The 17,261-nt window shown below is 39.2% G+C and overlaps 1 pseudogene; it reads right to left on the bottom strand.

The window, feature by feature from the left end:
• The window catches only part of LOC102743031 (glutathione S-transferase A4 pseudogene), a 10,104-nt pseudogene extending 5,720 nt beyond the window's left edge, over positions 1 to 4,384 (bottom strand).
• Between the last annotated feature and the right edge of the window lie 12,877 nt (positions 4,385 to 17,261).

Consider the following 17,261-nt stretch of genomic DNA (forward strand, 5'->3'; position numbering starts at 1 on the left):
CCCCCCACTCCAACAACACTCAGTTTGTTTCCTGCGATTAAGAATTCCTCATATCAATGAGATCATATGATACATGTCTTTCTCTGTTTGACTTATTTCACTCAACATAATACCCTCCAGTTCCATCCATGTCGTTGCAAATTCTTAAGCCATAAATTAATGTTAATAAATCTGAGTTCTCACCTTGGTTGTTAGGCCCTATCTAATTCTGCTTTTATTCAGATATTTACAAAGTGCAATTTGGTCAGTAATTTTAACATCCCCAATTAGCTAAGTATAGTCAAATGAAAGAGTATTTTTAACTTAGCATTTTGTCCCTTTAGATTTTGAAGCCTGAAATTATCCTTTCCTCTTTTTAAAAACTGTCCCATCTGGCCCTCAATGGACTCCAGAGTTTGCAGAACAAAACGATACCCTAGTCACTTAAAAATGAAAGAAAAATAAATTCTACCTTTCCTACCATCAAAATCGTTTTACCCTACTAATCAGAGAATCCTGTGTCACAGAGCCCCTAACTACTTAATAAACTTCTCTCAAATTTTGTTAAAAATTCTCTGTTCTCGGGCGCCTGGGTGGCTCAGTTGGTTAAGCGACTGCCTTCGGCTCAGGTCATGATCCTGGAGTCCCGGGATGGAGTCCCGCATCGGGCTCCCTGTTCGGCGGGGGGTCTGCTCCTCCCTCTGACCCTCCCCCCTCGCATGTGCTCTCTCTCTCCTTCTCTCTCTCTCAAATAAATAAATAAAATCTTTAAAAAATAAAATAAAATAAAAAAGAAATAGACATTTAGGCACCAATGTCATGTGGACAGCTTTTAAAGCCATTAGAGTGCATGTGATCACCAAGGTAGTAAGTGTTGATAAAGAAAAGAATCCAGGGCACCTGGGTGGCTCAGATGGTTAAGCGACTGCCTTTGGCTCAGATCATGATCCTGGAGTCCCAGGATCGAGTCCCGCATCGGGCTCCCTGCTCGGCGGGGAGTCTGCTTCTCCCGCTGACCCTCCTCCCTCTCATGCTCTCTGTCTCTCATTCTCTCTCTCGCAAATAAATAAAATCTTAAAAAAAAAAAAAATTCTCTGTTCTCTTCCTCTATTTGAACTGTACTCTTTGAATTCATTTCTGTTTTCTACATTACATCCTTTTTTCCTTAACTAGGACCATTGTCTATTGCTTTGTCACTAGCAGTTTTATCATTAAGTACAATATTCGTGTGGGCATGTGTGTGTGTAGGTTTTTCACAAGCCAATCCCCCCAATCTATCAAAAAGTATCAGAAAGCATAAAAAATAATATTCAGAACCATCAAACTTGTCATACATTATGATTTTAAATTTATTCAGAAAACATAAAAAACAACCTTGATGTGACTTACACTACACAAGGCCCTGCTTGCTACTTGAGACCAAACATATATTACAAAAACCCAATCAAGTTCAGCACATATATGTTATAATTCTGTAAGCACTTAACTTTAGGTATTCTCCCCATAACTTCAGCTGTTCTTGGACCTTATTTTCATATAAAACCAACACATAAAATCCATAAAATTATAGGGAAAGTGAGATTTGATGTAAATATTCAAGTATCTGAATGAAGCAAAATATAGCTGGCTGGTAACTTCCAATTTTGCATTCGTTGTGATTGAATGATCACCATATAGATAAAAACCTACATTCACTCACAACAGATTAAATTTTAGCAGAAAACAGCCTATTTCCCTGTTCTTTTTTTCTACTCATTTTGAAGCATTTATATATCCTATAATTTTCTGTTATGTAATAAATCTCCATCACCTTTTATTGAAACATATATAATATATATAGTTTCTCAAATAACAAATATAGCCAATTTCAATCGTAAATCTGAAAAATGTCTTTCTGTTAGAAAAAATAGAAGGCATTCCATGAGGACATAATAACAGTTCAGAAGTCTCAGAAACTGGGTTCTCATGATAAAAGTTCTAAAAAAAATTGAGTGGTGCCTGGCTGACTCAGTCCGTGGAGCATCTGCCTTCAGCTCAGGTCATGATCTCAGGGTCCTGGGCTCCAGCAGTGTCAGGCTCCCTACTCAGTGGGGAGTATGCTCCTCCTTCTCCCTCTGCCCCTCTCCCCTGCTCGTGCACACGCACACATTCTCCCTCAAATAAATAAATAAAAATCTTTAATAAAAAAATTGAGAATTTCAGCTCTAGGGAAGAACTACTTATAATCATTTTTTCAGATTATACTGACATGTGAATATACTGTCTTCCTCCACTGTATAGAGTCTACCCAGTCTAGAAAAAACATCTTTCACTAATCAATTTTATGCCAAAAAAAGAAAACAATAATGAAAACGACCCATTTTATAATAATATTTTACTTCATTTTTATCAAGACTGATACCATTCTGCTCTTGGCACTTATGGCTCATCCTAGAAATATTGCTGCATAAGATCTATCACAAACTTAACAGCTTAAAATAACACACATTTATTATCTCACAATTTCAGTGGTTCAAGAACCTAGGCACAGCTTAACTGGGTTCTCTGCTTGGGGTCTCACATGCTGCAATCAAGGGGGCAAGTAGACTTCATTCTCATCTGGAGAGCTGATGAGGGAAGAATCCATGTCCCAGTTCATCCAACTGTTAGAATTCATTTCCTTGCATCTGTGTGACTGAGGGCCCTTGCTTCTTACTGGCTGTCAGTGGACGTCCACCTTCAGGTTCCAGAGGCTGCTCCAGTTCCCTACTATGTGGCCCTCTTCGCAGGCAGTTCACAGTGTGGTTGTTTGCTTCCTCAAGCCCAGCAGGAGAATTTCCTGTATACTGATCTGCTAAAATGGAATTTCACAGAACATAATGTAATCTTGGGAAAGACGTCTCACCACCTTTGCCATATAATGTAACCTAATCCAGGATATGTGATATCCCAACACTTTTTTCCCTATTCTACTTTCTACAAGCAAAACAGAAGTCCTGTTCCACTCAAGGGGATGAGAGTATATGGGATTTAACACCAGGAGATGGAACTCATGAAAGCCACCTTAGAATTCCCCCTACCACCTTCTCTAATGTCCCATCGATTTTTCCTGGAGAGGTCAAAGCCACACCCTGTTTTAAGGATGAATTTTTAATATGTGCTTATAATTCTACTAGTAGAAAGATTGTCTTTCAACTTACATAAACCCTGAAATTTCTCAGTAAAATGTTACCCCATTTGATCACAGTGTATTTTCACAAACAATAAAACCAAAAGGTGAAGTCCTTTATCTGTAAGGAAATGAATTTAGCAAAGCTATTTTAGAAGAACTTTCACATTCAAAGTTTAACTTAGGACCAGTTTCTCCTTGGCTAATTTTTCATGGGAGTACAATGGAGACAAAACTTTTGCAATGGGATGCTCCCTCACATTGGAAATGTTTGTCATTTATCTAATTCCCTCGGTTTGGAGGCCTTAGAGATCTAATTTTTTCCAGTGATTTCTTCTATCTTGGAAGGTAGAGCTACTCACAGAGGCGCCATTTTGTCTTCTTAATTTCCCTCTTATCCCCTTAGTCTCTCTAACCACACTTAATTTCTCAACTGAGGATTGGAAGCAGGACTCAGGTCAGGCACCAGAGCTTTTAATTTAAAGTTTGTACATTCTTTGCTAATGTATCATCATTTCCTATCATCATTTTCTAATGCCCAGCTTGTGGAATTGGTTGTAGTAATCAAGAATGGGGTCTGCCCCCAACCATTGTAACCCCCATAAGATTCACAGTTATTTTGTCTGTTACTGACAGATAAAGATGAGCTCCCCCACTGCCCGGCCCCAATCCTGGCCCTTCTTCCTACCCTTGTAAAGTCCTCAGGGGCCTTGAACTATGTATGTTTGCTGCTTTTCTTGAATTCCCAACTGCCTGAATGATCTGGGCAAAAACATCTCAGGGATGGATGGCTAATGTGGTGCTCCATGGTCTATTCTAATTATCCCAATATTTTAACCATAATCTTGGCAAAATGCTATCTAAGAATTTTCTTTTTTTTTGGTACCAAATTACTTTATTTGAAGAATGGTACAAATGAAAGAAGTTAAGTAGATGTTTTGGTACAACTTATAGAAAAGGTAAAGGTAACCCCAACATGCATGCATGCCTTGGTGACACCAGGGAAGTCACCCTTGTGGCTATGGGAAGACAGCCTAAGGCTTAGCTCTCACTATCACTGTTTCCCAAGGTGTGCTTGTCAAAGAGATACTCTGCCATGCCAGATTCGGGAGACCCCATCTTGCGCAGGTTGATTACGTGGTCACCCAATTCTTTGATGGATTTCACCTGCTCATTCAGGTAGGCATCCAGCTTTAGGCCTTTAAATAAAATCTTATGGGATTTTTGTCCTGGTTCCCCAATTTGTGGCTTTATCATCTTATGTTGGAAAGACTATCTTTCCTCCTTTGAATTATTTTTGCACTTTGGTCAAAAAATTACTTAGACATATCTGTGTCTATTTCTGGTTCTCTATTTTTTTCTGCTGGTTTACTTATCTGGTCTTCTAATAATGTCATAGTGTTGATTACTGTAGCTATATAATAAGTCTTACAACCAGGTAAAACAATTCTCCCACTTCCTTCTTGTTTTTCAAAATTGTTTTAGCTACTCCAGTTGCTTGATTTTCAGTATAAATTTTGGAATAATCTTGTGCATACTTGAAAAATGTCTTGTTTGAATTTGAATTAAACCTATATATCAATTTGGGGAGGTTTGGCAACTTTGGTATGTTGATGCTTCAATCCATGAACACAGTATGTCTATTTTTTATATTTTCTTTGATATCTTTCAATGTGGTATAGTTTTCAGCTTACAAATCCTGTACATATTTTGATAGATTTATACACCTAAGGATTTCATTTTTCAAGAATGTTAAGTGATATTGTATTTTTAATTCCAGGATCCATGTGTTCACTGCCAGTATATAGGAATACAGTTGATTTCTGTATGTTAATTTTATATCTTTCAACTTTACTCAATTAATTTATTAGATATAGGATTTTTATTTTTATAGGTTCTTTTGGAGTTTCTATGTGGACAGTCATCTTACCTTCCTTTTTAATCTGTGTCTCCTTGTATCTGTGTTTGCTCCTTTTCTTATAGTATACCTAAGTCTTATTGAATTAAGATCCACCTCAATCTAAGTGAACTCATCTACTTGGTTATATCTATAAAGACCCTATTTCCAAATAAAGGCATATTCTGAGGTTCTAAGTGAACATGGATTTTATGCAGCAGAACTAGATATACCCTTCCTCAAAAAAAAAAAAAAAGCTTGCTCTCTCCACCCAAAGGAATATGAAAGGGGAAGTTTAGCAAGGCAGAAAACTTTGCAACAATAACTGCTCCAGTCCAACCAAAACCTTTTGGCCCTATATCCATTGACACAATGAAAGCCTGAGTAAGGACAAATAAGGTAAACTTCTGCCCTTATCGGGTTATAACAGGCTCCCCATTATCCCTACTGGAATAGTGTCAGAGAGGACGAATTAGAGAACTGGAACTTTTAATCTCTACTGGCTGGTAATGAGGCCTTCCCTGTACCCGCACCTCACCTGTGTTGTCAAGGGAAGCCCATGGGAGCCTGAATTTCCACTTCCTACTGGTAGTAAAGAGGCTCCCATCTCTCTCCACTGGGGGGGGGTGTCAGAGGTTCAATGGAGAGTGAAGATGTTCATCATTGCACAGCAGGACACCACTTCGCCATATCAGTGGAGACTGAGAGGGAGGGGATCCTGATTTCCCTATCCCTGTAACAAGGTGTCCCCCCCTAGATGATCTGCTCTCTTCTTTTGACCTTTCAGAATCTCCTTATATTTGCTTTACCTAAAATGTATAGGGTTTTTCAGTTGTGCTTGGGAGCAATAGGAAAAAGTAGCTCTACTCCATCTTCCCAGTAGTTCACAAGTCATTCCAAATTGTAAACTCAGGAGGAGTTTTAGAAAATTTTGCTGTTTAATTTCCATCTTTAACTTTTTCTTTTCCTCAAGAAATTTTTAGGGAAGACATGGTAAAAAAAAAAAAAGCAAAATAAAGTAAAAATATAATAGACTGCATGATGTGCCCCTTTCAGATGTTCAGCACAGGTGGTCTTGCAGATCATGGTTCCAACCCAGGTGCATAATACTCCATGCCAGTCAGTGGTCAATGGAGGGGTTTTTTTTTGTTTTTTTAAAGATCTTATTTATTTATTTGACAGAAAGAGAGAGAGTGCATAAGCAGGGGGAGTGGCAGAGGGAGAGGGAGAAGCAGGCTCCCCGCTGAGCAGGGAATCTGATATGGGCTCAATCCCAGGACCCTAGGATTATGACCTGAGCTGAAGGCAGAGAGTAGTCCAGGCAGTTATATCTAGATTGTTCCAAATTCTTACACAGGAACCCCTGAGAGGATATTTTTTTTTCCTAGTCCAGAGTTTTAGATTTCTTAAGTTTCTTTATAAACAGCAGTGATTTTTTTTATTTAAACTGATTTTATCTGAGTCTGAAAGAGTAACAGCCATTCAGCAGTCTCACAAAACCCTCTGAAGGACAGACACTCAGGTTACCCCTTATGTGTGAAAGTCATATTTTCTCCTTCATGATATTGTTCTTTGTCTCTGGCAGAAACTCTCCAAAGTCTTCTTCAGATACTTAATGCAGAGGTAAATAAACTAGGGATGGCCCAATCTTAAATTACTGACCACTTCATTTGCAAAATAGGTTTTTATAATGCTTAATTTTATATGTCAGTTTGACTAGATCACGGGTGCCCAGATATCTGGTTAAGCATTATTTCTGGGTGTATCTGTGAGGATATTTCTGGAAGAGATTAATATTTGAATAGGCAGTAGACTGAGGAAAGCAGATTGACTTCCGCAATGTGGATTGACTTCATTCGATCTGTTGAGGGTCTGAATAGAACAAGAAAGCAGGGAAGGAAGAATTCTTTCTCTTTGCCTGACTGCATGAGCTGAAACACTGATCTCTTGGCCTTGGAGTAGGACTTAAGACCACCTAAACTCATGCTTCTCAAACCTTTGGACTTGGACTAGAACTTATGCCAATGGTTCTTCTGGTTCTATTCCTCTAGAGAACCCTAATACAGTTTTCATTATAATGCCATTATCGTGTGGGGTCAAGCAGGAGAAGATAACTTTGTAAGGGTAGCTTTGATGGAGACTATTATCAACTGAATGGCCCACTCTCTAAATTCATATGTTGAAGTCTCAACCCCCCAATATGTATTTGGGAATGGAACGTTTGAGAGGCAGCTAAGGAGTGCTGAGGTCATGAAGATGGGGCCCTCATGATAGGGTTACTGCCCTAATAAGAAGAGACACCAGAGGGCGCCTGGGTGGCTCCATCCCTTAAGTGTCTGCCTTCCACTCTGCTCATGATTCTGGGGTCCTGGGATGGAGCCCAGCGTTGGGCTCCCTGCTCAGCGGAGAGTCGGCTTCTCCCCATCCCTCTACCCCTCCTCACTGCTCGTGCTTCTATCTTTCTGTCTCCCTCTCGTGCACGATCTCTCTCTCTCAAATAAATAATTAAAATATTTTTAAAAAGAGAGACACCTGAGAGCTTCAGCATGTAAGGGCCCAGTGAGGAGGCAGCAAGCCAGAAAGAAGGCCCTCACCAGAAACCAACCAAGATGGCAACCTGATCTTAGACTTCCTGCCTCCAGAGCTGTGAGAAAATAAATTTCAGTTGTTTAAGTCACACAGTCTATGGTATTCTGGTGGGGTAGCTGGAGCTGACTAATGCAGAGCCTTTTACTTTGATAGGCTCTTTCTAGGTTCTTGGATGCCTTCATTCTGGTTGAAAGAGTATAGATCATCCCACAGTATAGCCCATTTTATCTCCTTGCCTTATGTCTTACCTCTCATGAGATCTGATTCCCTTTCCTTGATATCTGAGTAAACTTTCCAATTTCTCCTGAATTAATTAATATAACTGTGTTAGGCCTTTGCTTCTTGTCTGGACAATGAAGTCCCTCTCTGGTCAATATTTCCTAATCTCCATCCTGTTTTGCCTCTTCTTGTTCAAATTATCGGTAGTAGGTTTAGGACTCAAATGTCTAGGAGGGCCAGCCCACACGAAGCGAATGAGATAGAAGCAAAACAATGTAGTATCCTAGCAAATCAGAGAATGTGTGCCCCCATCGAAAAGACAGTTGATACTTAGGCGCATTTTGTCAGATCCTCTACATTTTCAAGAGCATACAGAAATTCCAGTTTCTAAAGGTTAGCAACAAATTTAAAAAAAAATTAAAAAGGATGGGTGTGAGCCAGTGTTATTCAGGCCAAACAACAACACAGGTCTCAAGGCCAGATTTGGCTCTTTGGCCCCCAGTTGAGGACTTCTACCATGATCGCTTTAATGATTTCTCCCAGGGGTACTAGGGGTTAGTTAGTCTTCGAATTGTTCTCCTGGTGGCTCCTGTTAATATCCCTTAGCTACCTCTGGAGATCAGGCCAATTTAAGTCCTGCTTATGGTGGAATCCTGGAGTAGGTCCTTTTTGAGCTCCGTCTGCCAAACAGCCCCGCCACCCCCCGTCCCCCCGGCTCAAAGAATCACTGCCCAGCGGACTGGGGGCAGTAGAGCAGGGCTCCTCCCAAGGACAGGACACGGGATAACTGCCCAGATCGCTCTGTCCTGGGGATGAGTCTGTCCATATTGAATAGTTTATGACGCCGCAAGCTGGTACACAGCTCTGCAGCCTCCTCTGCGCAGCTGTCACGGAGCCGCAGACATCAATACTACTGTTCTCTTAGGCACCAGGATTTTATTTTCCTCAATACTTTATGTACTTCATTGAACACTATTGAATTTTCTTCTGCCTGAGTTAGGCTCTGAGACGAAATCATCAGCAGGTGCTTTCAATCGTTCTCTTGATGATTGCTTGTTCCTATTTTTGGTATCGTTTTATCTCTGAAGTACTGGGTTGGATTTTCAATTTGGGTGGTCAGACCCGTGTTTCTCCTCACTGCAGAAGTTCCAGCAAGTCTCTGAGGCATGTCTTACTCTTTTAGTCCGCGTTTCTAGTGGGTGGGTCCAGGCTCTGCAGCAGCCTGCGTGAGGTGCGGCCCTCTCGCAGGAAGTTGTAGAACCACACGGAAGAACTGGATGGTGTGGGAAAAGGAGAAAGAAACAGAAATCAGTTCAACCATACTCCAAAAGAAAAAGAATAATGCTCAGGTGTTTTGGTCTTCCAAGATTTTTCTTTTTTGCCCGGATTCATGATATAATTTCCTTTAGGTAACACACTTTCTCTCTGTCACTGCCATTGAGATGGGCAATTTCTATACATTCTTCGGGTCTCATTTACTCACAGATACTTTCCTGGGTTCCTAATCAGGGTTAGAACCCCTGCCACAGATGACCTCTCCTCCCTACATTTTGCCTATCACAAAATTAATTACCCATTATTATTATTATCAATATTATCAATATTTAATTTTGATAATATATGGCATCCTTTAAGGTCTCAAAGGCAAGAGGTTACGTCAGTCTCATTCCCTGTATCCCCATGAGAAGAAAGAAGTAGTGTATGTCTCAGCCGAATCTATTCCACGTTCATATAACCTTATTCATATTCAATTTTTAATTTCATACAGCTTAAAAACATTCAGATTCTGTTATTATTTTATAGTTGCACAGAGTAAAACAGCCCACTTTACTTTCCCAATGCATACTTGTTGGTCATCATTGCTCTTTCCATGTATAGGTGTTTCTTCTCATCTCTAAAATATAAGGTAGAGAATTTAGGGTTTTTTTTGTTTTCTTTTGTTTTTTTAAGATTTTTATTATTTATTTGACAGAGCACAAGCAGAGGGAGAGAGCGAGAGAGAAGCAGGCTCCCTGCTGAGCAAGGAGCCCGATGCGGAACTCGATCCCAGGACCCTGGGATCATGACCCGGGCCGAAGGCAGCCGCTTAACCAACTGAGCCACCCAGGCGTCCCGAATTTAGTTTAACAATCAAAAGTTTAATATTAGATGATGCACTCTGAAAACAAAATCCCTTGTTTTGTGTATTGTGAATGTCTGATTCAGAAATGTTAAGGTCCTAGGAATTCAGTCAAATTGTCTCTTGTCGAAGAACATAGAACTAGTAGTTTATACTTATGAGCCTTTCATCAGATTAATCAGACAGGCTATTTATTTAATAACTCATTTTAGTTTCCTAAGCCTGTTTTAACAAAGTGCCACCAACTAAGTAGTATAAATAACAGAAGAGAAGTCCAAAATCCAGGTGGGATTCCTTCTGATAGCTAGGAGGGAAGAATCTGTTCCAGGCCTCCCACCTTGGCTTGTAGATACAGGGCTGTCTTCTCCTCTGTGTCTCTTTCACATTGTCTTTCCTCTGTATTTGTCATCTCTGTGTCCAAGTTTCTCCTTTTTATAAGGGCAACGGTGATATTAGATTAAGGCCCACCCTAATAGCTTCATTTCACAACTTGATTACCTCTGTAAAGACCTTATCTCCAAATAGGATCACATTCTAACGAACTGGGAGTCAGGAGTCCAAGGTATGAATTTTTGGAGGACACGATTCAACCCATAACATACCTATCATATGATTAGAACTAATTTTTAGACTCTAAGGAATATGCATTTCATACTCCTGTGGCGTAGACCAAACCAACACTCATTAAGAAGAAGTGTATGATACAAAGAACTATGTAACCGGGGCTAAAATTGTGTGGAAAGTATGTGTATGTTCTAGGAATTCAAAAATAAAAAATAAATAAAAATAGCAATGTGCACTGGAGTAATCAGGAAACATCTGAGACTCTGATAACAACAAACAGTAAAAACAAAAAGCTGGACTTTAATAAAATAGAATTTAGAGAAGTATAAGAGATGGAAAATAGCATATAAGGTAGGAGGAAGGGGTGAGAGCACAGAAGTATGAATGATTAAAAGTGCAAGACATATTCATGTCACAGTGACTAGATGAGCTGGCGTAGATGGAGAAAGCATGTTGAAGAAAAATAGAAAAGAAGGTTAAGTTAGGTGGGAAATGAAGGTTAGGCTAAAAGGAAGCACATAGTGTATTTGAAATCTTGGGAGCAGAGTTTACAATTGATCAGTTATGAAATAGGAAGTCACTGAAAGTTTTTGAGCAGTAGATTGACAGTGATTGTGGTAGAATGCAGAAATCTTCACAATCTTGTACTCTTTCCCACATTCATGAACTTTCTTATGTAATTGTGCAGGTCCTCCCATTAGGAGATAAAGACTATTTTCTCTTTGCAATGAATATGCTGGTCTGTGATTTACTTTCACTAATGGAATGTGGCCCAACTGATACCATAGAAGTTTTGACCCTGGCCTCAAATTAATGGTTGTGTTTTCTTTCTCTCTCTCTGTCTCTCTCTGTCCCTCTGTCTCTATCTCTCCCTTGTGATCACCTGTGAAGAAGCCTAGTAGAGTCTACTAGAGGATAAGATATCATGTGAAGGAAGCCTACCACAGACAAGGTCATTTTTTTTTTAAAGATTTTATTTATTTATTTGACAGAGAGAGACACAGTGAGAGAGGAGCACAGGCAGGGGGAGTGGAGGGCAGAGAGGCAGGCTTCCCGCCAAGCGGGGAGCCCGATGCGGGGCTCGATCCCAGAATGCTGGGATCATGACCTGAGCTGAAGGCAGGCGCTTAACGACTGAGCCACCCAGGCACCCCAACAAGGTCATTTTTGATCACTAGCCCTCAGAAGACCATTTAGTTGCCTACAGACACATGCATGACCACAAGCAAGCAAGATCAACCTAGCCAGATCTAGCAGGCCAGAAACTCCTCCCATCTAACCTATAGACTCATGAGCAATAATAAATACTTAATAAGTAGAGATGGGCAATTAGAATAAAGAGTAAAATTTAGGGAACGGATCTAAGAAGGAGCTCAGACTAGGATACTGGTAATAGTTGTGTAGGTAAGGGAGTCATGAAAAACGTTTTGAGGAGAAAACTGGCCAGGTTTGTGAATAAAAAAAACAATGAGAGGAAGAATTAAGGAATTTTATTTGACTTTCTGCCGAATACTTAGATAAACTTTTGCCATTTCCTTTAAACATAGTTCTAAAGTGATTTTCTGTGGCTCAAATGAGAACTTTCCTTAAGCTATTTCTTTCAACAGTTTGTCAAGATAAACCTAGTCATTTTGGGGTTCTAAAAATGGTAAACTCTATCAAATATATGGCCACTGTTAAACATTTCACAAAAATAAAGTCTTTGGTGGGGATGATGGGTTTAAAATATAAACACCAAAGATATCCTGCTTCTTGAGAGGGAAGCTTGACTTTTTGTTATGGCAACAGCTAAGAGGTTGCATAAGAAACCTTAGGTCTTTCAGTTTGTAAGATTTCCACATGCTCCAGTCCCAGAGCATGTACAAAGATAAAGCCAGATGAAACAGTTCTGCTGTCCAGCTGCCAAACTCATAGTGCTTCTTTATACCCGTCTTCTAATCTAATCTGCATCCTCATTTCAAAGGATGTGCCATCCTAGGAAGGAGGGATCTTTCAAGACAAGCATGGGAAGCACACCCCCATAGATAACAACAATGAAGACATGACTTATTCTTTGTTCTGACAAGAAGTGAAGATAAAATTTTGAATATTCGATAGCTTAATGGTCATGAATATATTTGTCGAGGACAGAAGAATGGCAATCTTGGGTTATTTAAAAACATCTCTCATCAGATGATTAGTTAATTTTATTTTACATAGGTCTATGTTAATGTGTATAATGTAAACTTTCCTTCACCAAATTTCCTTAGAAAATGTTAATTTGCTCATAAAGAACTCTTCTCAGACAAAGCATTCATTAAAAGAGAAGACATTAGGGGCGCCTGGGTGGTTCAGTCGGTTAACGTCTGCAAAAGCTCAGGTCATGATCCCAGGGTCCTGGGATGGAGCCCAGCCCTACGTTGGAACCCCCCTGCTCAGTGGGGAGTTTGCTTCTCCCTCCCGTCCCTCTGTGCCTCCACCCTGCCCCCCCCCACCGCTCATGCTCTCTCTCAAATAAATAAATACAAATCTTAAAAAAAATATATAAGAGAAAACATTACACTTAGGTAAAAATTAGTGAGTGAAGAAGAACAGATAAAGAACAAATGATGTCTTCTTTGTTTCCCTTTGATTCTTCAGTTCCTGGGATTCTTTGAAGGTCTACGTCTGTATATCAGCTTCACTTTTGTTTAACAGACGTGTTGCTTAATGGTGGCAACAATGTGGAGGTATCAGGAAGCCTAGTGTTTCAGATGACGATGCATATGACAGATACAGATTTGCATCACTGTGAAGGATTCTTGCTGAGAAGCCTTAAATCCTTAGTAACAGATGCCAGGGTACATATTAACCTAGCACCGAGCCTGCCTCCACATGCTCTATTTGAATGAAGTCACTAGAATTAGCCTGAAGATCTTCTGTTTTTAATTTTGGTGTCTATGATTCATCTTTCCTTTTTGTTAAAAATGAGAATTTCATGTGAAAATAACTAATTGCCATGCCTTTTCCTGATGACAGGACCAGGGTATCTGTGCAACTTGTTCCCAATATGTGATGGTTAAAAGAAGAAACACAGAAAGAGCAGAAGCTCCATTTACCTCCAATGTAGGAAAAACCATCTATCAAAGTTGATGCGTTCTAGGCTCTTCGATTTTTTTTTTTTAATTTAGAAATGGGGGCACCTGGGTGGCTCAGTCGATGAAGGGTCTGCCTTCAGCTCAGGTCCTGGGATCGAGGTCCAGGGTTCGGGGTCCTGGGATCAAGCCCCATATCGGGCTTCCTGCTCAGTGGGGAGTCTCCTTGTTCCTCTCCCTCTGATCCTCCCTCCTCTCATGCTCTCTCTCTCTTTCTCAAATAAATAAATAAAATCTTAAAAAAAAAGTTCCATCTTAAAGGTCAGGCAACAGAGGACATATAGATATGATTTCTTCATTTGTCTATTTACATGTTTAAATATATATTGTGTGCCTACAATGCCATGATCTTTTTACAGCTAGATAATATTTTTCATATAAATTATATATAATTATTTCCATATATTTGCTTATTCTTTACGTCCCAATTTTTACTTATGAAAATTTCAACATCAGAAGACACAACTATATAATAAGTTTTAGCAGTTGATTTCTCTGTAAATGTATGTTTTCTGTGGTTGATAATGTACATGAACTTTTATTTATGTAGGAGACAGGTGCTTGGCGTAGTGATGTAATCATGTATTGTTTAAGCAATAACAAGTTGTTTTCACATGTATTCTGCAATACTATATGAGATACGATAGGAGATAGAAAGCCAATTGATAGCGCTGTGCCAGATGTCATTTGTTTCCCTGGGACCCATTAGCTCTTCAGATTTTAGTAAATATAACTTTTCTCTGATTTTATGACTTATGTTCTTAAAGGTTAGGCAAGTATAGCTTATTTTAAGATGTATCCAGTAAATGGCTGTAGAATATTTTTAAATGATAAAATATAGTAATTTCTTCTTTCCGATTATTTTATACTGGTCCTTCCTTTTAAGTCATGCAGGTGTTATTACTGTAATCCAAATCCTTATTATTGCTCACTTAAATTTCATCAACAGCCTTATGGCACTGGGTCCCTATCATCTGACCCAGCTTATAGATCCATCCAGCATAAGATGCCCACTAGGCAGTTCTGAGAAACTGCCAAAATAGTCATTCTCAACATTACTTTCATTATGACTTTGCCTTACTCAACAACCAGCATTCCTTCTTTATTACCTACTGCATAATATCCGGACTCTTTTGTATGATTTTCAAGCCATTATAACCCAACCCAAAATATAGGACTTGACGTTACACCACACCATTGGGGCTGTATCAGACTCCTTGTTCTCTTCATGTTCCACACTCACATATGCTTCTGGAATTCTCTCCTGGGTTTCCTCCATAAAGTGGTCTTCCTTTTCTCCCTCAGACACACACATCCAGACTCTACAGACATTTTGTGGACCTACCATCTTTCTCATGAAGCACACTTACAAACCAACATTTATTGTTCCTTCAAGTTCTCCAAACATCTCTTTATAGTCAGAACCTTGATAATAAACTGTTCTTTTAGATGTGATGGTTTTCTTTCTCTTATTAAACTATAAATAAGGATATAGTGCAGACACTTTATGACATTATTCTTTTGTAAAGTTGATATATATATATCTTTGATAAAGACCTGTCTCCATCATGATGCTAAATTATATACTTGTTCATCGATTAATTGATAATTAAATGACTCAAGATTTCTGATATCAGTATTTCATGGTTCAAAACCACTTGACTCTATCTTTAGAAAATATCTACTTACAAATTCTACCCCTCTACCCCTACTTGGCTACCTCCCTCCTACCCTGTCATGTTCTCCCTTCCCTCTCCCACTCTATTCCTGGGTTGGGGGTTGAAGGGCCAAAGTGGGGGTGGTAGGGTCTGGAAGTTTGGGGAGGGGAGGCCCCTGCACAGAGAAAAAAAATCTGGTAAGATTTTGAACTCTTTCACCAAAAATCTAAAATAAAATATTAACTTACCTAGTCATATCTATTTTCTACTTTTAGTTAAATAGTTAATACATTTAGGGTTTATTATTGTTATCACTGGTTTTCTTTTTCCACTCTTATTTTTCTCAGTAGTGAGGTAAAAATCTATACAGCTATGTGGAAATAACTAGGTAATAATTTATCTAGTATGCAAACTTTGTTTCTATATAGCTAATAAATTTTACTTACATAAAAATACAATTCAGGGTTTTTAAATTACATTTTACTTTATAGAATATTAGCTATGATTATTTTTACTCAGTAATTTCATTTTCCTGAAATAGATAAGATGCCAAAACTCGTGTCATTAAAGAATTGGTTACACAGACCTTTCCACCATGTTGGTCTGAGGGACCTGCGAATCCATCTCTTTCTTAGAGCATGTATTCGTTTCACTTAATTTAGTCTGGTCATCTCACATAGGGTGGGCACAGAAGTGTATGTTGCTTCAGGAGAAAGTGTCTTTTTGCCTTGGACCTACTCATTTCCCTCAGTGAGATGAAAAATAGCAGGCAGACATTTTATTTATACCTGAGACCCTAAAGTGATGGTGAATCAAGCTTGAAGACTCAGCTTACTTCGTGCCCTAGGTTGTCCCTAGAATAAGATCTGCTACTAGGACATACGGTTTGCTCTTCAAAATCTTTCCATTATGGAAAAAAAAGGCCTACTTCTTTATTTCTTCATAGACATATATAGGTAATTTAAAAATAGGAATGTATTCCTCAGTGTTTTTTGTGTAACTTCATATACATAGTATTTTAGGTAGAAATACCATCATTAGGTTATTATAAAATAAGTCTTAGTTGTTACATAAAACATTTCTGATGTTATTTCAATTTACTTTTTTTAAAAGGTTTTATTTATTCATTTGAGAGAGAGAGCATGAGCAGGGTGGGAGAGGCAGAGGGAGAGGGAGAAGTGGACTCCCCGCTCAGCTGGAAGCCCAACGCGGGGCTCCATCCCAGGACCCCAGGATCATGACCTGAGCCGAAGGCAGATGCTTCACCGACTGACCCACCCAGGTGCCCCTCAATTTATATTTTTAGAAAGAAAGCATTAACAGTGGTTCTGTAACTCTTTTCTACCTCTGCTTTGATCCTGACCAATCTCCTTATATTGACTATGGATTTACTAGCTAGAAGGTAAATGGGGATCCTGCAAGTGTTGCTATGTATTGATTCTGAGCATGGAATGCTTCTAGCAGGATACACTTCTGCAAGATTTTCAATTGTAAATAATCCTGTCATCTCTGGATCTCTGAGGGGCAGCTGCATGAAGAATTATTAGTTATATGACCATTCCATCCATAGAGGCCTAGCAATGGGTAAAATTTGAGAGACTCTAAAGCCTACTCAACTCATCCTTCAGGAGAGCAAAACACATGCTGGGAAAAGAGGATTTGAGAAGCTGTGTCTGATGGGTGTGCCGTTCCTGGGTATTTACATGGCTTATGCAGCTCCTCCTGTTTTGTACCGTTTCTGACCCATTTGTAAAGCTTGGATTTTATGGGATCCTATTTGCTACTTTGGACTTCTGTGATCATGCAATTTGTATAATGTTTTACATTTTTAAAATTAAATCTTTATAAGTAAATAGCACACGTGTTCTTAGCTATGATTTAGAAAGGAACTTATGCTAGGGTGATTATAGTAGCGGTGGGAAGTCCAGAGCAGTAGCAACTATTTATTTAGCTCTTGGTGTGTATCAGTGTGCTA

Source organism: Leptonychotes weddellii, chromosome 4, assembly GCF_054177405.1.
Source record: "Leptonychotes weddellii isolate Sample4059 chromosome 4, ASM5417740v2, whole genome shotgun sequence".
Classification (NCBI taxonomy): domain Eukaryota; kingdom Metazoa; phylum Chordata; class Mammalia; order Carnivora; family Phocidae; genus Leptonychotes; species Leptonychotes weddellii.